At 47.8% G+C, this 23,919-nt stretch overlaps 1 long non-coding RNA gene across 10 annotated transcripts in view; it reads left to right on the top strand.

Moving 5' to 3' along the window:
* LOC149124583 (uncharacterized) overlaps positions 1-23,919 on the top strand; it is a 59,961-nt gene that overhangs the window by 12,637 nt on the left and 23,405 nt on the right. For 3 of the 10 annotated variants that reach the window (XR_016213251.1, XR_016213259.1, XR_016213252.1), the window contains exon 2: positions 23,593-23,693. This is a non-coding gene — a long non-coding RNA (uncharacterized LOC149124583). Of the gene's footprint in view, positions 1-571; positions 620-1,351; positions 1,409-4,046; positions 4,097-4,499; positions 4,831-12,987; positions 13,148-23,592; positions 23,694-23,919 lie in introns of those variants that run through there. The other 7 variants (XR_016213249.1, XR_016213253.1, XR_016213257.1 and 4 more) reach the window with 6 other exon arrangements.

Below are 23,919 nucleotides of genomic sequence, written 5' to 3' on the forward strand. Positions count from 1 at the left end.
CTTACCAGATGACTGCAATAGCCCAGGGCTAGGCTAAGCCAAAGCCAGGTCAGGGGTTTCTTCCAGGTCTCCCACGTGGATAGCAGGGACCCAAGCACCTGGGCCATCTTCCACTGCTTTCCCAGGCCATTAGCAAGGAGCTGGGTTGGAAGTGGAACAGCTGATGCATGAACCGGTGCCCATATGGGATGCTGGCGCTGCAGGCAGCGGCTTTACCCACTATGCCACAGAGCCGGCATCATGGCTCCACTTCTTGGTGATTCCAAGTCAGAACCTCCACCATAAGTAGTTGGCACACAAAGTAGGAGTTGTTACTTGCAGCAAATAAGGAGACCACAGGGAGTCATTTCCAAAGTAGAGGGAACTGGGTGTCTCTTATCCTAAAGGAAATGATTTGCAAGAAGGAAAGTATTTGTCATCAGATGTAGGGTAGGCAGAAGCCCACACAGGCACAGCTCAGAAACATGCTTAAATGTACATCTTGTGTTAAGCGAAAAAGGCTTAAGCCCCACTTGGGATGGAGATCTTAGCATTAACATTAAGGAAATGTTTCTTTCTGGTTAATTCTCAGACATTGGCATATGCTCAGCTCTCCTGGCTGTGGCTGTGACTATCCCAGGTTGGTGGAAGCCGCTAATTTCCTGAGTTGAAGCCACCTGTTTCCTGTGTCTGGGCCTGAAAGACAGCTGTTGATGAAATGTTACTGTTTTGCCCAGGGACCCTGGGTGGGGGATGGGTCCTTTGGGCTCTTGTTATGTGGGATATGGTCAGAGATTCTATCTGTGGGCAAAGGACTTCCTAATGCTTAACCCCCAGATCACGCCAAATGATAGGCATTCTGCTTTGGAAGAAAAAGAAGGGAAAGGAAAGGGCTGGGCTATATAGCTTCAGGTTGTCCTGCTAAATTCTCCAAGTCTGTGAGAGGTGAGAAGGGGGAAGAGTGCCAGGGAAAAGGAGAGTCCAACATGGTGTGTTTCTCAGTCCCTTGCAGGATCTCCTTTTGCAGTGGATAGAGTAGCTCGTGCCTTGCCTCAAGAAATGGGACTTGCTGATTTAGGTTAAATTGATTTGAACATGAATATGTGTGGGATGACCAGAGTGTTTGCCAGTTCTGGTCCCTGGGCCTCCTGGTCATGGAGGAGGCCCACCTGGCTATGCTGCCTCTACTGGCTGTGGTAGGGGGAAATGAATACTCTTGTTCCTGAGGCAAACCTGTTGCAGGTGGTCATGAACCTGCGGTTAGCTGTGAGCCTGGGGTGACAGAAGGAGTCAGCTCTTGGGATTAGGCAATAGTGTTTTCAGATCAGATTTGTAATACTCTTTCTATTTTGACACCTGTTCGTGTTTGCAGTTACTTCAGAGATCTTTGGTTGGTTGTAGAAGGAAATTCTGCCTGGAGAACATACTGGTATGTCCCTCCCTTGGTTTGCTGGGGGAAGCAGAGCAGTTATAACCCGATCTTTGGCAGGTGGCCACTGAGCAGCCATGTAACCTATTCAGGCTGTCTGCTGGGCCTCAGTCTCCTCACCTGGGAAATGAGGTGGCTTTCAGGGTGGTTGGAAGGAGTCAGTGAAGTCGAGCATTTGACAGAGTTTCTGTTTGGGATAATGACAAAAGTTCTGCAAGTGGTTAGTGCTGATGGTTGCACAACACTGGGAATGTACTTAATATCTCTGAATTGTACACTTAAAATGGTTAAACTGGCAAACTTCATTACCTGTAATTTACAACGATAAGCAATTTTTTTGAAGATTTAATTATTTATTTGAAAGGCAGAATGAGAGAGAGAGAGAGAGAGAGAGAGAGAGAGAGAGAGAGAGAGAGAGAAAGGAGGTCTTCCATCCAACGGTTTACTCCCTAAATGGCTACAATGACCAGGGCTCAGCCAGCTGGAGCCAGGAGCCTAGAACTCCATCCAGGTCTTCCACATAGGTAGCAAGGACTCAAATACTTGGGTCATCTTCCACAGCTTTCCCAGGTGCATTAGGGAGCTGAATGGGAAGTGAGCACTCATACGGGACACCAGCATTGCAGATGGCAGCTGAACCCACTGAGTCAAAATGCCAGCCCTATTGATGAACTGCTGGTGCTCTTCCTGTCCTTCTGAGTGAATTTGCATCTTTGGGCCATCTTGTTTTGGTTCACGAACAATATACATGCAGAGAAGCACACATAGCACCTGAAGGGGACCTCTGTGAAGCGCACTTGTAAAGCAAGAAACCCTGAGTGCCTTGAGCTCTGTATATTTTCAATTTTTAAAAAATTATTTATTTGAAATGCAGAGATAGCAAGGGAGAGAGAGAGAGAGTGATCTCCCATCTGTTGGTTCACTCCTACAAATGGCCACAACGACCTGGGGCTGGGCTGGGCTGAAGCCAGAATCCTAGTTTCTTCTGGGTCTCCCATGTACGTGCAGGGGTCCAAGCACTTGGGCTATCTAACGCTGCTTTCCCAGGCACATTAACAGGGAGCTGGATTGGAAGTGGAGCAGCAGAGTCTCGAACCTGTGCCCTTATGGGATGGCAGGCTGTGGCTTTACCCACTAGGCCACAATGCTGGCAACATAGCTCTGTGTATTTTCAGTTTTTCTCCTTTTAAGTAGCCAATATTGTCCATTCCTTTAATAGGGTGGCTTTCCAGAACCTTGTATCTGGAGCATCATGTTGAAATATTTATTTCATAGTTAAAGAAAACAGCAGGTAAATTCTCACAGCTATTGGATGCTGTCTTCCTACAAGGCATTTGTTTGACTACAAGAGGAGTTTCTGGAAACTTGATATTTCTAAAGCAATGCCTGGCCAAGGGGCTCAAGTAGCCGGACTGTACCAACATTTTTAGGGAACAAGAATTCCATTTCCTTCCCAGTCAGTCTTCTTAGGCTTTAGGAATCAAGGCTGATGGTTACAGTAAACCACATTTGATGAATAGTTCTTTAAGAGAACCTGGAATTTCAGAGTTAATAGGATGAGAAAGTTTAAAGCAAAAGTCTGTCCCAGTGTTAGTTGTCATTCCCACTAGATAAATGATAAATAGGATGATTTATGCTTGATAGGAATATAGGAGCCTATAGCATGAAGAACAATATTATGCTAGACATAATAGAATACAATTTTATTTACATTGCTGTCTCTCTGTCCTTCTCTTTCTCCTGTTTCTTCCCAGGGCAGGCCATTAGTGGAATTTTCTCCAACTCCCTTGGAGTCATTCATTGCAGTCACACCCAGTAATCAGAGGCATGGCTGTTCTTGGGGGTAGACCAGCATGTGGGTGCTGCCAAGTCACTCCTAGGCCAACACATCATTGGTGTAATTGCCATAGTCGTGTCTCCTCTGGCAAGAACAGCAAGCTGATGAGTCAGGTCCAACTCATTCCATGGATAATTAATGAGTGGACAGGACAGCAATCCAGTTCTACATGCTAGCATGCATTCTTTAATTCCAACAGCCTAAAAAATTATTGACCGTCTCCCTAAAGTAAAATCTTAGACAGAGGCTTTACATTTTGAGAAAGTATAATACCTATACAAGGGAGCTTCAAAAAGATTATGGGCAAATGGAGTTAAAAGATAAGTTTATTTTGCTGCAGAAAATTTTGGAATCAATGCATAGGTTGTTCATACTATGCATTTTCCACAAACTTGTACATAAGAGAAGTTAACATATTGTATTTTTGTACAGCCCAAAATTTTTTCATAAACTGAGCTCATGCAATCAGCTCTCCCACAGTGCCGGCCCCTAGCTCTCAAATATATGAACAGATAATGACTGGCACCCCCAGATGCTCCATTTTTACTCTTAGAAGGGCCTTTGAGGAGTTGTTTTATATCCAAATATCTGCCCTTAATTAGGTCCATGCCTAAATGTACCTTCATAGATGGGCAGAAACTCTCCATTTTATTTTGTGTATTTATTTCTACAAATATAGACCCACAATTAACTGTTGGGAAATGTGTGTGACTGATCATTTATGTGGTAGGTGAAAACATCTTTTCTATTTTGGGGTGGCTCTCTCTCCCCCTCCTTTCTCCACATGTATTCATCTCACAGCCCTGCAAACACACTTGTAATCACTTCCCAGGATGAGAAGTAGAACAGCGGTGAGTCATCCCAGAAACTGCATGTGCCATCCCCATTAGCATTTATACGGCCTGTCCATGAGAAGCATATCCCTGAGTCACCACATGATAGAGGGGGGAGAGAATGTCTCTGAACAAAAGAGTTCCAATGAATACATTAAAAAGAAGAAATGCCATTTTGCATCCCTTAATTAATTGTACCTATTCTTAACCCCTGCTTTTCTTCAAAGTAAGCATTCTTTTGACTTGATAGTGATTGCTTCCCTGTAGTTTTTTACAGCTTTGTCACTCAGATGGTATCTGAAGACATCGTAGTTTGGACATTTCTATTTTAAAAAATTAATACTCTTTTAAGTTACCTTAAATCTAACAGTTTCCCTCATTCTCTTATCTTAAAATTTTTTAATTAAAATATTTCTTTTAGAGACCACTGTTGTAGCTCAGCAGGTTAAGCCACTACCTGCGATGCCAACATCCCATATTGGAGCATCAGTTGGAGCCCCAGCTGCTCTGCTTCTGATGCAGCTTCCTGCCAATGCACCTGGAAAAGCAGCAGAAGATGGCCCAAATACTTGGGCCCCTGCACCCATGTGGGAGACCCATATGGAGTTCCTGGCTCCTGGCTTTGACCTGGCCCAGCCCTGGTTATTGTGGCCATTTGGGGAGTGAACCAGCAGATAGAAGAATTCTCTCTCCCTCTGTCTCTCCCTCTAACTCTGCCTTTCAAATAAAATAAATAATAATATTTTAGAAAATGTGTTGTATTGAATTTTACCTCAATACTTTGCTGTTGTTCATTCTGGCATGAGGTTCATCTTTCAACCTTCTGAATGAGGTATGCTAAGGGCAGCTTTTCTAACATCAGAGAGTTCCAGTTTTCATTATTCTGTGTAAGGTTTGTATATATTGCTGCTTCAGATCCAGGGTCTCCTGGCTCTGCTTCTGTCCCCCATTCTTACCTGAACCTCCTATTTATTTTGTCTCTGATTGCTACCATTCCCGATCACAGACCTCGTGCACTCCCTCACTAGTGCAGTGAGCAAACCTCGTCCAGGTTTAGTGATTGCTAGAGAATCACCTGCTGATTATTTTGGAGTTTTTCTGTTCTTGGGTCAATCAGTGCTATAGTTTGGCCGTAGTTCTCCCCAGCAAGACTCCTGTGGAGGCCTGGTCCCCCATGTAGTGGTGTTGAGAGGGGTTGGGGCCTGTCAGAGATGTTTGCATCCGAGTTGGGGCAGGGGTGGAGGGAGGTGTGCCTTTATGAGGGATTAGTGCCGCCTCCCAGGGCTGAGTTCTTGTTCTCCTGGGCCTGGACTCGTGACTTTGTGCATGGCGGTCGTAAGGCAGAGCGGCTGCTCACACGTCACAGAGCGGCGGCCCTGTCTCGGACTTCCAGCCTTCAGAACGGTGAGCTGAGATGAACCACTTTCCGTTATGAATCACTCTACTCTGATGTTTTACTATAGGAACAGAGAACAGTGTAAGACAGCGAGACACCCCATTGTCACTCTGCCTTTCTCTGCTCAGATGCTCTCTGGGGGCTTTCAGAGGTTTGCCCTTCTCTGCTTGCCTTATGGTTGTCATGGAGATACGTTACCTCCTAATTTTGTCCCATGGATCTATATATTGGGTTTATTATGTTGCACTATTTTTATTTGAGGATTCAGTGAGATTAAAAAACTACTGCATCCCTGCTTACTGCCATCTTCCCAGAAAGCATCATTATTGACTTTAATGAAAGTAAAAAATACACACTCCCATACACAGTTTGGCCACTCACTGAGGGGTATATCAAAGGAACACTTTCTCAGCTTATTGGTTTATGGGGTTCATAGGTTTATAGGTTTTAATTTCTCAGAGATTTTATTTCATTTTCCCTACCACAATACATCCCTTTATCCAAATGCCCTAACATATAGCCCCAGGACCCTAACTCAAGCCATCAGAGGCCATTTGAAGAGTACCTCTGCCTTGCTAAATTGTGTGACTGTTTGGGTCTTTAAGGCTAGGTGAGCAGGGCTTAACCTGGGCGCTTTATAAACATGGCCTGAATTAGTGACTGAATATAGTCCTAAAGAGGCCAGTGTGCGGTATAGTAGGCTGGGCCTCCGCCTGCTGCAATAGCATCCCATACAGGTGCCAGTTCAAGTCCCGGCTGCTCCACTTCCAATCCAGCTCTCTGCTATGTCCTGGGAAAGCACTAGAAGATGGCCCAGGTGCTCAGGCCCCTGCACCCACATGGACCTGGACCTGGAGGAGGTTCCTGGCTTCTGGCTCCTGGCTTTGGATCAGCCCAGCTCTGGCCATTGCAGCCATTTGGGGAATGAACCAGTGGATGGAAGACCTTTTCTCTGCCTCTCCTGCTATCTTTCAAATAAATAAATAAAATCTTAAAAAAAAAAGGTAGTCCTAAAATGATGGACTTCTTGTCGGGAACAGAGGCTGTATTATGACAGGGGCAGAGGAGAATCCAGTGCACAGCTCTCATGTTAGCAGAAAGTGACCGACACTCAATCCAGTGGGTCCAGTGTGACACCATTCTGGTACCAATTCCCTTTGTGGTTCTTGATTTTTTTTAATCCAATACCATTAAAAAATCTGATAAAAGATACAAGCTTCTCCCTCAGAAAAATGCATACATCCTGAAAACTTTGCACACAATATTAAGTGTTTATGGGCCATCTCATACCCTCCCATGAACACTAGGTTAAGGATTCCTGTACTAACACATTTGCCAGAAGCTTGTTTTCACATGAATGGAGGATTATTTACGATAGACAGGTAGATAGTCAGGGGGCCATCTCCTGGGGTTATCATGAGTCCACTCAGGTTTAAAGAGCAAGAGCTCCATGTCATATGGTAGCCAAGATTAGTTTGCTGCATGGGAGGCCAACCTGACAACTGTGGGTCTGCACAAGCTTGGCTTCCTACCAGAGTCCAGGCTGTGTGGGGAGTACAAGGCTCTGCATATTACCATTGCTAACTAGCCAGGTATTTTAGGCTGATGAGCAGATGGATGTGTCCCACTTCCCCTCTTGCTTTCTCTGCTTGGTATATTTCAGATGAAATTCTCAAAATGAGAATTCTCTATCTTCTCTGTTGTCTTGGCATTTCCATGGATGTTGAATTCCAAGGAGGTGAGACACCTGTGCAAATAGTCGGTGTCCCCAGAAAGATGCAACTCAGAGGCGGGGAGTGGGCATCGCTGTTGGTGGTGTGGATCTTCTGTGAGAGCCAGAAGCTGTGGTCTAGGAGATGCCCTGTCGTTCTTTGGTATAAGTCTCTTGATTTACTGAACGACCAACCCATGTGACAAACCCATTGGAAGGAACTACATTGCTCCTAGATTGTCTGGAAGACATACTTAAAGACTAGTTTCTGAAATTGGCATAACTTTATTTCTTTGACGTTTTCTTATTCTATGTCTATTAATAATTTAAAAGACTCAGGGCCAGTGCTGTGGCTCACTTGGTTAATCCTCCGCCTGCAGCGCCAGCATCCCATATGGGCACTGGGTTCTAGTCCCGGTTGCTCCTCTTCCAGTCCAGCTCTCTGCTGTGGCCCAGGAGGGCAGTGGAGGATGGCCCAAGTGCTTGGGTCCCCGCACCCGCATGGGAGACCGGGAGGAAGCACCTGGCTCCTGGCTTTGGAGCGGCACAGCGTCCCAGCTGTAGTAGCCATTTGGGGGGTGAACCAACAGAAGGAAGACCTTTCTCTCTGTCTCTCTCTCACATGGTCTATAACTCTACCTGTCAAGTAAAAAACAAAACAAAACAAAACAAAAAAACTGATGGAATGAATTTGATCTTCATGATAATCTAAGATGTAGGCAAAGGGGATATTATTACTCCCACTTAAAAATAAAAGACTCAAAGTTATCAATATTTCTTTTTTTAAAAGATTTTTATTTATTTGAAAGTTAGAGAGAGAGAGATCTTCCATCCACTGGTTCACTCCCCAATTGGCTGCAATGGCCAGAGCTGCGCCAATCCGAAGCCAGGAGCTTCTTCCAGGTTTCCCATGTAGGGGCAAGGGCCCAAGGACTTGTGCCATCTTCTACTGCTTTCTCAGGCCACAGCAGAGAGCTGGATTAGAAGTAGAGCAGCTTGGACATGAACTGGCGCCCATATGGGATGCCAGCACTGCAAGTGGCAGCTTGACCTGCTACACCACAGTGCCAGCCCCAAAGGGATCAATATTTCTACAGTTATAATAGTAGAGCACTAGACAGTGTTCTGTAACATATTCATTCTTCTTGGTATCCAAATTTTCTTTTGCAAGTTCAATAAAAGCCTGGCAGAGAGCCTAATGGCATAGCAATTGGCACAGCCCACAGTTCAGAAAATGACTGCTCCCTGATGAAAAATGATACCACAAATAAACACTGCACGGCCATGCTATTGTTTCTTGAGGCATAATCGCCTCAGCAACATTAAATATCCAGTTTTCACCATTCTCTTGAAATTCATTATTTTGCATAATATTTATTTACTCAGTGATGATATTCTACAGGGGTTTAAATTGAAAAAAAAAAAAAAAGGAGGGTGGGTGTTGTGGCACAGCAGGTTAAGCTGCCACTTGGGATGCCAGCATCCCATATCAGAGTCCCTTGGGTAGAGTCCTTCCTCTGTTTCTGATCCAGCTGTCTGCTTGTTCACTGGCAGGCAGCACATAAATGGCCCAGGTACTTTGGTTCCAGCCATCCACATGGAGAGACCCAGATGGAGGCTCCTGGCTTCGGCCTGGTCGAGCCTTGGCTGTTCTGAGCATTTGGGGAGTGAATCAGTGGATAGAAGACTCTCTCTCTCTCTCTTTCTCTCACCCTCCCTTCCTCTCTCCCCCTCGCTCCCTCTTCCTTCCTCCCTCTGTTATTCTACCTTTCAAATAAATAAATCTTTTAAAAATGGGGTTGGAAACTATGACTGTATGCCAAATCCAACTGGCTGCCTTTTTTCCTTTTATTTAAAAAAGTTGTTACAAATATACCAAATAATATGGGGCCGGCGCTGTGACACAGTGGGACAAAGCCCTGGCCTGAAGCACCGGCATCCCATATGGGTGCTGGTTCTAGTCCCGGCTGCTCCTCTTCCAATCCAGCTCTCTGCTATGGACTGGGAAAGCAGTGGAAGATGGCCCAAGTTCTTGGGAACCTGTACTCACGTGGGAGACCCGGAGGAAGCTCCTGGCTCCTGGCTTTGGGTCGGTGCGGCTCCAGCCATTGCAGCCAATTGAGTAGTGAACCAGCGGATGGACAACCTCTCTCTCTCTCTCTCTCTCTCTCTCTCTCTCTCTCTCTGTGTGTGTGTGTGTGTGTGTCTACCTCTCTCTGTAACTCTGTCTTTCAAATAAATAAAATAAATCTTTAAAAAAACAAATATACCAAATTTATGATTTAATGCATTTTTAAGCGTACAGTTCAGTGGCATTAGTTACATTCACAATATTGTTCAACCATTGCCTCTCCTTTTTCAGAATGTTTTCATCTCCCCAGACAGAAAGTCTGTACTCTTCATGTGAGAATTCCCATTTCCCCCACCTCATCCCCACCTCTACTTTCTGTGTCCATGAGGTAGCCTGTTGTAAATATCTCATGTAAGTATTTTCATATAGTATTTGGCCTTGTGTATCTGGCTTATTTCACTTAACATAATGTCTTCAATGTCCACCCCTGTTGCACCACGTGTCAGAACTTTCATTTTACAGGCTGAATGACACCCCACTGCATATATACCTTCAAAGAGCTAGTGGGAAAATAAGTTAAAAGTTTGTCCTGGTGTAAAAATTTTTTGAAACCCATGTATAGTTTTTTCATATTACACCTTTTACATGAAATTAACAATTTTTAAAATTTGACACACGGGGCCATCGCTGTGGTGTAGAGGGTAAAGCCTCTGCCTGCAGTGCAGGTATCCTATATGGGTGTTTGAGTCCCAGCTGCTCCACTTCCAATCCAGCTCCCTGCTAACGCACCTGAGAAAACACTGGAGGATGGCCCAAGGACTTGGGCCCCTGTACCCATGTGGGAGATGTAGAAGAAGCTCCTGGCTTTGAATCAGCCCAACTCCAGCCATTACAGCCATTTGGGGAGTGAACCAGTAGATGGAAGATATCTCTCTGTCTACCTCTTCCTCTGCCTCTCTCTAACTCTGCCTTTCAGATAAATAATAAAATAAATATTAAAAAATTTTGACAGCAAAAGAGAGCTGCCATAAGCTGGTTCACTCCTCAGCCACCAGCAGCCAGGAGTCCCTTGTGGGTGGCAGGGACCCAAACCCTGGAGCTATCACTGCCACCCCTAAGGGTGCACATTAGCTGGCAACTGGAATGGGGAGTGAAGCCAGGACTCGAACCCAGGCACTCTGACATGGGCTGCAAGTGTCTTAACCACACTATCAAATGCCGACCTCTCCATGAACATTTTCAAGACTCCTTCTATATAGCACATTTTCTTCATCCGTTCATCTATAATGGACTCTGGGATGATCCGTCTTTTGGCTACTGTGAGTAATTTAGCCATGAATATGGATGTACATATATTTCCCTGGGACCCTGATTTCAATTCTTTTGGGTATAAAACCAGAAGTAGAATCACTGGGTTACATGGTGATTGCATTTTTAATTTTTTGAGAATTTTTTTGCACATCTGGAAGACACGTAAATGTTCTGTTATTTTTAAAAGATTTATTTATTTATTTATTTGAAAGAGAAGAGGGAAGGGGTAGATAGAGACAGAGAAAGGTATCTCCGTTTGCTGGTTCACTCCCCAAATGACCACAACAGCTAGAGCTGGGCTGGTCCAAAACCAGGAGCCAGGAGCTCCATCTGGGTCTCCCACATGAGTGGCAGGGGCCCAAGTATGTGGACCATCCTCTGCTGCCTTCCCAGGTGCATTAGCAGGGAGCTGGATCAGAAATGGAGCAGCCAGGACTCGAACAATGCTCCCAAATGGGATGCCAGTGTCACAGATGGCAGCTTAACCTGTTGCACCGCAACTCCAGTCCACAGCATCGTGCTATTAACAGAGCAAAATGTTTGAACATCCAGCTCTATAGAGCTGAACAAATTCGAGCCAGCTCTGCAGTTACACTGGAAGCATAAAGTGTTGCAGCTGCTCTGGAAACCAGTACAGCAATTAGATTTATCACTGGCATCTCAGACTTAATGTGTGCACAGTTGAATTCTACTCATTCTCCTGAATTTGATGCCTCCCCTCATCTCAGTCAAGGCCCCACCAGAACTCAGTTTCCTGAAATGGGGAGCTATTTTTGACAATTCCCTGTCCCCCACCACTCCAATCTTGTCCATCAGTAGTCCTGTCACTTCTGTTTTAAGCCCTTCCACCTCTCTCCCATCTCCACTTGTCCAGGCCACCATCATCCTTCACCTGGACGACAGCACTTGGCTTCCACTTGTCCTCCTACTCTTGCCTCCCTATAATCTATTATTCATCCAGCGCCATCTTCTTAAAATGTCAGAGATCACAAGAACCCTTGCTTAAAAACTTACAAAGATGTCTCATTGCACTTCAAATAAAACTCGAACTTCTTAGCAGTGTCTAGAAAGGAGAGGAAATATTTTTTAAAGATTATTATTTTTTAAAGATTATTATTTATTTGAGAGCTAGGGTTACAGACAGAGGAAGAGATAGAGAGAGAGGTCTTCCATCCACTGGTTCACTCCCCAAATGGCTGCAATGGCCAGAGCTGGGCTCATCTGAAGCCAGGAGCTTCTTCCAGGTCTCCCACATGGGTACAACGGCCCATGTACTTGGGCCATCTTTTACTGCTTTCCCAGGCTATAGCAGAGTTGGATTGGAAGCGGAGCAGCCAAGACTTGAATTGGCTCCCATATGGGATGCCAGTGCTGCAGGTGGTGGCTTTACCTACTACACCACAACACCAGCCCCAAGAACAATACTGAGCATGGGTGCTGAGGCTGCACTGCCCAGGTTTAAATTCCAGTTTTGTCACCACGATAAAACTTGGAGCAAAGCACTTACCCTTTCTGTGCCCTAGATTTTTCTCATCTATAAAATTCATAGCATGACACTACCATCTACTTAATTTAAAAAAAACAAGACTTGGCCAGTACCGTGGCTCAATAGGCTAATCCTCTGCCTGTGGCGCCGGCACATCGGGTTCTAGTCCTGGTCGGGGCGCTGGATTCTGTCCCGGTTGCCCCTCTTCCAGGCCAGCTCTCTGCTGTGGCCCGGGAGTGCAGTGGAGGATGGCCCAAGTCCTTGGGCCCTGCACCCCATGGGAGACCAGGAGAAGCACCTGGCTCCTGCCTTCGGATCAGCGCGGTGTGCCAGCTGCGGCGCGCCGGCCACGGCGGCCATTGGAGGGTGAACCAACGGCAAAGGAAGACCTTTCTCTCTGTCTCTCTCTCTCTCTCTCACTGTCCACTCTGCCTGTCAAAAAAAAAAAAAAAAGATTTATTTTTTTGAAAGGCAGAGTTAGAGAAGGAGAGAGAGAGAGAGAGAGAAAGTGCTTCTGTCTGCTGGTTCCCTCCCCAAATGCCACAATGGCCAGGGCTGGGCCACACCGAAGCCAGGAGCCAGGAGCTTCTTCTAGGTCTCCCACATGGGTGCAGGGGCCTAAGCATCTGGGCCATCCTCTGTTGCCTTTCCCAGGCACACTTGTAGGGAGCTGAATCAAAAGTGGAGCAGCCAGGACATGAACTGGCGCCCATAGGGAATGATGGCATCCCAGACGAAGGCTTAACCTGCTATGCCACAATGCCGGCGGAGCATCTACTTCTTTTTAAAAATATTTATTTATATTTATTTTACTCAAAATCCAAGGAAGCAGAAAGAGATCTTCCATTTGCTGGTTCACTCCTGGCCTGCAGTAGCCAAGGGCAGGCCAGTCCAAAGTCAGGACCCCAGATCTCAATCTTGGTCTCCCATGTAGGTGGCAAGGACTCAAGCACCCAAGCCATCACCTGCTGCCGCCCAGGCAGGAAGTGGAAGTGGAAGTGGAGAAACTGAGACTCAAATCAGGAACTCCAATACTGGATCCTTTTTAAAAAAAAAAAAAATAAAACGTTTTATTTACTTATTTGAAAGGCATGGTGATGGAGAGGGAGATTCATCTTCCAGCCACTGGTTCACTCCCCCAAAATGGCCACAGCAGCCAGGTCTGGGCCAGGCCAAAGCCAGGAGCCAGAACTCCATCTGGACTTCCCACGTGGGTGCAGGTGCCCAACCTCTTGGGCCATCTTCTGCTGCGTTCCCAGGTGCGTTAGCAGGGAGCTGGGTCAGAAGCGGAGTAGCCCAGACTCCAACTGGCACTCTGATGTTGGATGCTGGTGTCACAAGTGGCAGCTTAAACCACTGGGCCACCATGCTGATCCCATGGGATGCTGGCACCTTAACCACTGAACCACATGCTTGCCCCATCATCTCTTTCTTAAGGTGGGCAGTGGGCACCCAATGAGACAGCACATGTAAATCAGGTGGAATGGTGCCCATACGTCCTCTGTGATTATTGCTAATCCCTACCCGTTTCATATCAGTTCATGCCCCCTTCTCAGGATGCTCTAGCCACCCTGGCTTGCTCTGAGTGCCTCAGATGAGCGCTAGACCACCTGCAGTCCCCTCCAGCTTTGTATGGCTCTTTCTAGAACAACTTTCAGGTCTTAGTTTCAAGACAGCGTCAGAGAAAGACTACCCTTGACCGTCCTCTGGCCACATCTGCTTGTCGGTATTTATTTAATACTTGTCTTCATCGGTAAAGTCTTGGCTTCTGCCGCCAGAGGACTGCTTGGACTTTATTGGGCGTTCCATAAACTCCTGCTGAGAAGAGGCCTGAAAACCACGAAGTCTGTGCAGCTTCTGAGAAAGCCAGTCTCTACCCAGTGCTTGCCCTTGCTTCCCCAAGTGTCAGCGGGCGTAGTACTCATCTCGTCATCCCGGTGGGGAAACGCATCACATCCTTAGTTACAAAGAGGCTGCGGACGCCCCCAGCACGCCCCTGAAGCGCGGTAGGATGCGGTTACGATTTCCCGCCTGTCCGGCAGAGGGCGCGGCCGAGCCGCGGCAGTCTGGGGCGGGGCCGGGGCGAGCCGAGCGGCGTTCTCAGGGAGTGCAGTGACCAGGATTAGCACCTTCCCAGGGCGCCTTCCAACAGCCCTGTAAAGTGCGGGGCTTTCCAAGTCCCTCTGAAGATCACCGGGACTAGGAGAGACTGAAAAACTCGAATTCCGGTTCGGTGGGCGTTGGGTGGGCCTACCTGCTGGTTTTGCAGATCCAGAGCTTTGGGTCGCGTGGGTGGTGATTGGCTGGGGTGGGCTCTGGGAGCGGCAGGGGTGAGGGAGAGACCGGCCTGGGTAGCGGTCCTAACCCCATGGCGCCTTGGCTGTGACCTTTCTGTGAAGTCCACCCCGACCGTACTTGTAAGGCAGAGGTGGTAAAGACGGAGCTGTTGCGGAGCCTGGAATTGTTCAAAGCCTCCTGGTTTCTGAGCTGAGTCACAGGCAGAGGCGCGGCCCTGGGACCCCCACGTGTGGCCTTGTCCCTACGAAGGAAGACGCCATGTGATCCAGTATTCGGAGACCTGAAGACAACACTTAGTTCCTGAACTTCTGAACCCTGTCTGCCGCTGCCTGTGCCCCTTCATTTGCTGTTCCTGGGGAGGGCGGCCGAGCTGTACAGCAGTAGACCATCATAGCAGTTTCCAGTTAGGAGGGATCGTAGGCAGCATGGAGTGAACCCACCCTGTGTCTCAAACAGACACCTGCTGGGGAGCACAGAGCCGTGGGCCGGCGGCCTCGCCAGCCCACACTGCTGCCTCAGGAAGCTTTGGGAACAGATCACTCTGGGTCTTGTTCTTGTCCTCTAGAGGAAACAAAGGGAGACTTGCTTTTAAAATCAGTGATTCCTGCTCTCTGTTTTGGGGTTGCTATTCCTGCCTTATCCAACATCAGACTCGGGACAAACGTGGGGTGATAGTGACTGTAATAATAACAGTTGGTGCCAGTGCTAAGTTGCCTGGCATTTTTCTTTTTGTTTTTAAAGGTTTATTTATTTGAAAGGAAGTGCAAGAGCAAGAGCGAGAGCGAGAGAGAGAAATCTTCCATTCCGTGGCTCACTCCCCAAATGGCTGCAACAGCCAGGGCTGGGCCAGGCTGAAGCCAGGAGCCTGGAACTCCACCTTGGATCTCTCCTTGCATGGGAGCAGGGGCCTGAGTTGGGCCACCTCTGAGCAGCCTTCCCAGGCACCTTAGCAGGGAGCTGGATCAGAAGTGGAGCAGCCGAGACTTTAGCTGGCAGTCTGATGTGGGATGCTGGTGTCACACTAGGTGGCTTAACCTGCTGCACCATGGTGCCGGCCCCTGCCTGGCATTTTCCAAGTGCTCAGGGACACCATCTCACCTAACCCTCATTATATCCTATTCGTTCATTCATTTGTCAATATTTATTAAGATTTCAAAGGATCCCAGGCACTGGGATGCCTCAGTAAGGGAAGGTGCATTGGGGCAGAGAGAAGCTGATACTCACAATCACGCAAGGAAATGAGATTTTTGGACCGCGATACGAGCTTTGAGAAAACATGGATGCAACGTTGTGGTAGGAAGTGGCTGGGAACAGGGGACTGAGGTGTGGCTGATGAGATGGAGCTTACACACCGAGATCTTGGAGAAAGCTCCCTGCACAGAGGACAAAGCAGGTCATGCAAAGCCGCAGGGAATGAGCTGGGTGGGGGTGGGGGGGTGCAAAGGACCTGGGAGGAGCCTGGTGTTGCTGGAATCCAGTGAGCAGGCGGAGAGGCCTGGGGAGTGCTCTGGACAGAGAGGAACTGAAGCCCAGCGTGGTTTAGAGGGGGTGCATCTGGAGAGGGATGGGGGCAGGTCCAGGTTGGTTATGCTCACTTGTCCCCTGGCCCTACCCCTGGCCTGACCCTAATGCAAGTTCTTGGGTTAGGGCCTTACCCTTAACCTTGCTTTGGGAAAAGGGTCTCTGAGACAGGACTTTGCGGGGAGGTGCTGGTGGGAAGTGTCCAAAAAGTATTCGCAGGACTCTGGGAGGTAGACAGTATTGAACTCATTTTGCATGGAGGCACAGAGCCAGGGCAGGCTGGATGGTGTCTGTCATCTGTTTGCTTCCATTTTCTGCATCCTTCCTGCCTTTATTTCTTCCTCTGCTTGCCTTCCCCCTTCAGTGCACTCCCGGTACCTTTCTCCTTAGCCTGGTCCTGCCCTCCCCTGACCTCACCCAGCCCTGTCTCCTCTCCCAGCAGCCTCTCTTTGAGTTCTTGGGTCCCTATTCCCGTGGAAATCAGAGCCCGGTTTCCTGTTGTGTAAACAGCCATCACCAGGTCACGCCTCATCCCTGTCTCCTGTTTATTAGTGACGCCATGTGTGCCTCCCATGTCTGCCCCTTGCAAGGCTCCCCGAGGAGCTCCTGGGGGTGTCCTTAACAGCACATCCAGCGACCCCGAAATTACAATTGTATTGCGTTCTGGAGTTTACTAATAAATGGCCTAAGCTCTGGGATCTAAAGGTTTTTAAAATAGAAAACGCAGATCCTTCTCTTTGGGGGTGTTAGTGGAGTAACTGCTGCAGTCTCAGAACCCATGAGACACTGCCTGGAAATGAACTGGGTGCAGTTTGCTCCTTTCCTGAATGAATTTACCCAAACCTGTACTGGCCCTCATGCCTCGGGGGTAGGAGCATTTTTTGTGATCCTCAGGGAGTCACAGGAGAATCACAATGTCCAATACAGCCTCTAAAACTGCTCCCACATGTCACTCATCTTCAGAATCAACTGGCTTAGAAAAGGTAAGCGACTTCGTCAAGGTCACCCAACTGATTCCTGGAAGAACTGGGTCTAACCAGAGCCTTAGAGCTCTGCTCTTATTCCTCTGGATCTTAATCCTTTGGGCTTCAGAATGGGTGAGTTTGGCATTAGGGTCTTTACTACATTGGCCCATCGTTTATTAAACCATCCTGACATGAGAGTTGTGTGACCATGGCTGGGTTTGGGACTTTCCAGGTTTTCCTACCAACTATATGTGAAAGAGTTACAGAGAGAGGAGGGGAAAGAGAGAGAGAGATAGATATCTGCCATCTGCTGGTTCACTTCCCATATGTGTTGGCTTTACCCACTATGCCATAATGCTGACCCCAACTAGGATCTTTTTCTTTTCTCTTTTTCTTTCCCTTTCTTTTCTTTTCTTTTTCTTTTTTTTTTTTTTTTTTTTTTTTGAGATTTTATCTACTTATTTGAGGTAGAGTTACAGACAGAGAGGGAGAGACAGAGAGAAAGGTCTTCCATCCTGTGATTCACTTCCCAAATGACTGCAACTGCTGGAACTGGGCCTATCCAAAACCAGGAGCCAGGAGTTTCTTCCGGGTCTCTCACATGGATGCAGGAGCCCAAGCGCTTGGGCCATCTTCCACTTCTTTCCCAGGCCATAGCAGAGAGCTGGATCAGGAGAGGAGCAGCTGGGACAGGAACTGTTGCCCATGTGGGATGCTGGCACTGCAGATGGTGGTGTAACATATTACAGGGCCGCCCCTAGGATTTTTTCTGAATTGTGGTGTAGCTGATAAAACTACCACCTGAAATGCTAGCATCCCATATAGGCTCTGGTTTGAGTCCCTGCTGCTCCATTTCCAGTCCAGGCTTCTGCTAATGTACCTGGGAAGGCAGAAGAGAATTGCCCAAGTGCTTGGGCCCCAGCACCCACGTGGTAGAAAGGGAAGAAGCTCCTGGTTCCTGGCTTCTGGCTGGCCCAGCCCCAGCCTTTACAGTCATTTGGGGAGTAAAACAGCAGATAGAGGATTCCTCTCTGTCTCTCCCTTTCTGTGTCACTCTGCCTTTCAAATAAAAGTAAAACAAATATTTTAAAAAAATTCTTTTTATTTGAAAGTCAGAGAGACAGAAGAAATAGATAGATAGATAGATAGATAGATAGATAGATAGATAGAGATTGGTTTTCCATCTTCTGGTTTATTCCCCAAATGCCCATAACAGCCAGGGATGGACCAGGCCAGGAATTCAATCTAGGTCTTCTATGTGGGTGGCAGGGACCCATGTACTTGAGTCGCCATCTCTGCTTCCCAAGGTGTGCCTTGATGGCAAGCTGCCATCAAAAGTGGAGCCAGGATTTGAACCAGGCACTGTAATATGGGATATGGGCATCCCAAGCTACATGTTACCTGCTGGGCCGAACGTCTGCCCCCAGTTAAGATCTTTAAACTAATTGTTGTAATTTTATCCTTTGATATTTGGAAGAAGGGAATATCAGGGGGTGAATTTTCTATGGTTGGGGCTTCTGTCCTCAAGATGTAGGGTTAACATATGAGTAATAAGAATTCCAGAAGGAGAGGAAAGAACATGGGACAGAAACAAATACTTGAAGAAGTAACAGTTGAAAATATCCCCTATTTGGTAAAAGACATTTATAGGTCCAAGAAGCTGAATAAATTATGTAAACCAAGTAAACCTTGCTCAGGCACACAGTAATTAAACTGCCAAAAAATAAAAGTAAAGAAAAACATTTGGAGGGGCCAGCGCCGAGGCACAGTAGGTTAATCTTCCGCCTGCGGTGCCGGCATCCCATATGGGCTCCATTTCTAGTCCCGGCTGCTGCTCTTCCAATCCAGCTCTCTGCTGTGGCCTGGGAAAACAGTGGAAGATGGCCCAAGTCCTTGGGCCCCTGCACCCATGTGGGAGCCCTGGAAGAAGCTCCTGTCTTCTGGCTTTGGTTCAGGGAAGCTCCAGTTGTTGCAGCCATTTGGGGAGTGAACCAACGGACGGAAGACCTTTCTTTCTGTCTCTCCCTCTCACTGTCTGTAACTCTACCTCTAAATAAATAAAATCTTTGAAAAAAAAAAAAAAACATTTGGAGCAACCGGGGCAAGATGTCACTTCCCATACAGGAGAAGCAGGATTTGAGTCTTCTGACTTCTCATCAGAAATGGCGGGGGCCAGAACAGTGGAGGAGCTTCTTGAAAGCACTGAAAGGAACCATCAGACAAACCTGTCAGCTTGTCTACATCTGGAGAAACTGGCCTTCAGAATGAAGGTGGCCCGCACCGCGGCTCACTAGGCTAATCCTCCGCCTTGCGGCGCCAGCACACCGGGTTCTAGTCCCGGTAGGGGCGCCGGATTCTGTCCCGGTTGCCCCTCTTCCAGGCCAGCTCTCTGCTGTGGCCAGGGAGTGCAGTGGAGGATGGCACAGGTCCTTAGGCCCTGCACCCCATGGGAGACCAGGAGAAGCACCTGGCTCCTGCCTTCGGATCAGTGCGGTGCACCAGCCGCAGCGCGCCGGCCACGGCGGCCATTGGAGGGTGAACCAACGGCAAAAGGAAGACCTTTCTCTCTGTCTCTCTCTCTCACTGTCCACTCTGCCTGTTAAAAAAAAAAAAAAAAAGAAAGAAAAAGAATGAAGGTGAGAAGAAGAGGTTTTCTGCTGAAAGAAACAAAGTATTTCTCACCAGCGGACTTGTACTCTCTGACATGCTGAAGGAAGGAAGCTGGAAGAATTAAACAAGTGTTGGGGCTCATAAAACCATGCCCTGAAGTGAAGGGCTCGGAAGAAAAGTTCTTTTTGGACCTTCTTCTGTCCTCCTGTCTATCGCCCCTCATTCTCCTCAGACGAGCCACAGAAGGTAGGTTTTTTTTTTTTTTTTTTTTTTTTTTTTTTTTTTTTGACAGGCAGAGTGGACAGTGAGAGAGAGAGACAGAGAGAAAGGTCTTCCTTTTGCCGTTGGTTCACCCTCCAATGGCCGCCGCTGCAGCCGGCGCACCGCGCTGATCCTGGCAGGAGCCAGGAGCCAGGTGCTTTTCCTGGTCTCCCATGGGGTGCAGGGCCCAAGCACCTGGGCCATCCTCCACTGCACTCCCTGGCCATAGCAGAGAGCTGGCCTGGAAGAGGGGCGACCGGGACAGAATCCGGCGCCCCAACCGGGACTAGAACCCGGTGTGCCGGCGCCGCAAGGTGGAGGATTAGCCTATTGAGCCACGGCGCCGGCCCGGTTTTTTTTTTTTTTTTTTAAGATTTATTTATTTATTTGAAAGGCAGAGTTACAGAGAGGGAGAGAGAGAGAGGTCTTCCATCGCTGGTTCACTCCCCAGATGACTGCAACGGCCAGAGCGGAGCTGATCCGAAGCCAGGAGCCAGGAGCCAGGAGCTTCCTCCAGGTCTCCCATGCAGGTGCAGGGGCCCAAGGACTTGGGCCATCTTCCACTGCTTTCCCAGGCCACAGCAGAGATCCGGATCAGAAGTGGAGCAGCCAGGACTCAAACTGGCGCCCATATGGATGCTGGCACTGCAGGTGGCGGCTTCACCTGCTACGCCACAGCACCAGCCCCAGAAGGTAGAATTAATTCCTCCTTCTCAAGGTACAGGAACCAGAACCCATTCCCCTGAGACAACTCTAAAACCTGAAAATATTTCTCTAACTTCCCTCACTCTTCTGTCCTGGAGGTGGCAATAAAGACATCCTCTGTCCTGCCTTGTTGGATTATAGATTATAAGATGCCCATTCCAGAAAGGATCTGGAAGGAAGAAGCACAATAGAGAGGCCAGAAGAATCTGAACAGACTTGCTGGCTTCCCCACAGTCTGTTACTATGAGATCATACTCTATCAATCCTATGTCTATACAATTATCTGTGTTCCATCAGATCCAAGCATGAGAATGAATAGCTCACCCCTGGGTATTTGGGTGTTCAATCCTATGTTACATACAGCATGACCGAGTACATGTGTTAGGCTTTTCTCTTGTTAACCTGTCTTGTTATAGGGGTGTCAGCCATGACCCTGTTCTGCCACTACATAAGCAAACAATTAGATTGCAATTAAAAACAGAAAACAGAAATGATGCGAAGAGGTAGTGAGTGATTCTGCCTACTGGGGTCTGTGAAGGACTCACAGGGCAGTTGAGGCCTGAGCTAGTTGGAAGACCAGATGGATAAAACCTGGGATCTGGGGAGGAATATTCCAAAACAAGAGAAGAATGTGAGCACAAATCCTGAGAGTGTGGAGCGGCACAGGTGGGAGGACTACAAGTAATTCAAAGAATCACACAGTTTTGCTTGTGGTGTTTTTTTTGTTGTTGTTGGTTTTTTTTTTTTTTTTTTTTTTTTTTTTTTACAGGCAGAGTGGACAGTGAGAGAGAGAGACAGAGAGAAAGGTCTTCCTTTTGCCGTTGGTTCACCCTCCAATGGCCGCCGTGGCCGGTGCACCGCGCTGATCCGCTGATCCGAAGGCAGGAGCTAGGTGCTTCTCCTGGTCTCCCATGGGGTGCAGGGCCTAAGGACCTGTGCCATCCTCCACTGCACTCCCTGGCCACAGCAGAGAGCTGGCCTGGAAGAGGGGCAACCGGGACAGAATCCGGCGCCCCGAGCGGGACTAGAACCCGGTGTGCCGGCGCCGCAAGGCAGAGGATTAGCCTAGTGAGCCACGGCGCTGGCCACTTGTGTTTTTTATTCACAATAAAAGTAATTGCTGACTTTATGCTTGTTCAATCACTGCGCTAATTGTTCTTGATCATACTTCAAAAAGGAACTAAAGGATCAATTTATTTTGGTACAAAAATTTATTTATTTATTTTTTGACAGGCAGAGTGGACAGTGAGAGAGAGAGACAGAGAGAAAGGTCTTCCTTTGCCGTTGGTTCACCCTCCAATGGCCGCCGTGGCCGGTGCGCTGCGGCTGGCACACCGCGCTGATCTGAAGGCAGAAGCCAGGTGCTTATCCTGGTCTCCCATGTGGTGTAGGGCCCAAGCACTTGGGTCATCCTCCACTGTACTTCTTGGCCACAGCAAAGAGCTGGCCTGGAAGAGGGGCAACCGGGACAGAATCCGGAGCCCCGACCGGGACTGGAACCTGGTGTGCTGGCGCCGCAGGCGTAGGATTAGCCTAGTGAGCCACGGCGCTGGCCACAAAAATTTATAATCCATGCACATGAGAGGTCTTCAAAAAGTTCATGGAAGTGTGTATTATGAAAAAATGGCATGGATTTCAAGTTTTTTGCACCAAAGTAAACTGACTTTTTAATTTCATTTTTCCACTACCTTCTTTCTTTCTTTTTTTTTTTTTAACATTTATTTATTTATTGAAAGAGTTACAGAGAGAGAGGGAGAGATGGAGAGGTCTTCCATCCACCAGTTCACTCCCTAGATGGCTGCAACAGCCAGAGGTAGGCAAAGCCGAATCAGGAGCCAGGAGCTTCTTCAAGGTCTCTCATGTATGTAGCAGGGGCTCAGACACTTGGGCCATCTTTCGCTGCTTTTCCCAGGCCATTGGCAGGGAGCCATATTGGAAGTGGAGCACTGGGGACACACACTGGTGCCCAAATGGGATGCCATCATTGCAGGTGGTAGCTTTACCTGCTATGCCACCATGCTGGCCTCTACCTTTTTCTATAGCTCCTTGAAGAAAGACTTTTTATTTAATTGCTTAAGAAAATGTACTATTGAATTGTATACTTTTTGTATTTGAAAAGCAGACTGACACAGAGGTACAGAGATGGACACACACAGAGATTCCAACTCCTGGTTCACTTCCTAAATGCCCACAATAGCCAGGGCTGGGCAAAGCCCAAGCCAGGATCCAAGAAATCAGTTGTGGTCTCCCACATAAGTGACAGGGATCCAAGACTTCAGCCATCACCTGCTGCCTATCACATTAGCAGGAAGCTGGAATTGGAAGTGGAGCCAGGACTCAAACCCAGGCACTCAGATATGGGATGTGGGTGTCCCAAGCAGTGTGTTAACCACGGTGCCAAATGCCTGCTCTTCCATAGCTTTTTGAAGTACGCTCATACATTCACTGTTTCACAGTAGTCTCATTGTTACAGGGAGCGGTGCTGTGGCTCGGTGGGTTAAGGTGAAGCCAATGTTGCCAGCATCCCACATGGGCAACTGGCTGCTCCACTTCCCATCCAGCTTCGTGCTAACATGCCTGGGAAAGCCGTAGAAGTTGACCCAAGTGTTTGGGCCCCTGGTGGATGGAATTCCAGGCTCCTGGCTTTGGCCTAGCCCATCCCTAGCCCTTGTGGCCATTGGGAGAGTGAACCAGCCAATGGAAGAACTCTTTTTCTCTGTGTCTCTCCATCTCTATCTGTAACACTTTTTTTTTTTTAAAAAAAAGGTTTATTTATTTTTATGTATTAGGAAGAGTTAAAGAGAGAAGTGAAGGAGAGAAGGAGGGAGAAAGAGAGCTTCCATTTACTGGTTCACTCTCCAAATGGTCACAACAAATGGGGCTCAGACAGGCCAAAGCCAAGAGCTAGGAGCTCCATCCAGTTCTCCCATGTGGGTGCAGGGACTCAAACATTTGGACCATCTTCCACTGCTTTCCCAGGCATATTAGCAGGGAGCTGGATCAGAAGTGGAGCAGCCGGGACTTGAACCAGTGCTTACGTGGGAGGTAGTGTCCCGTGCAATGACCTAACCTGTGTGCCACAATGCCAGCCCCTGTAACTCTGACTTTCAAAATAAAGAAATACATCTTTTAAAAAAACCATAGAATGGGCGACATTTACAGTCATTGATTTCTTGCAGTTCTTGAAGCACCAGAGTCCAAGGTCAAGGTGGAGCAGATCTGATGCCTGGTGAGGACACTACTCAGCATACAGATGGCCACTTTGCCGCAGGGAGAGCAAGTGAGTCCTGCTCTGTCTTCCTCTTGATATCAAGGCACTAATGCCCTCATGAGGGCCCCACCCTCCTTATGTAACCTTAATCATCTCCCAAAGGCCCCATCCCCAAATGCCATTAGGCTGGGGGTTGTGGTTTCGACATATGAATTTCAGGAGACCACAAGATAGTCCATAGCAGAGAGTAAATAAAACACAAGTAGTACACTCGGCTGTTTCAGTGAAGGAACTC

Source organism: Oryctolagus cuniculus, chromosome 9 (assembly GCF_051225735.1).
Source record: "Oryctolagus cuniculus isolate XC-2025 breed Fujian yellow rabbit chromosome 9, ASM5122573v1, whole genome shotgun sequence".
NCBI classification, from domain to species: Eukaryota; Metazoa; Chordata; class Mammalia; order Lagomorpha; family Leporidae; genus Oryctolagus; species Oryctolagus cuniculus.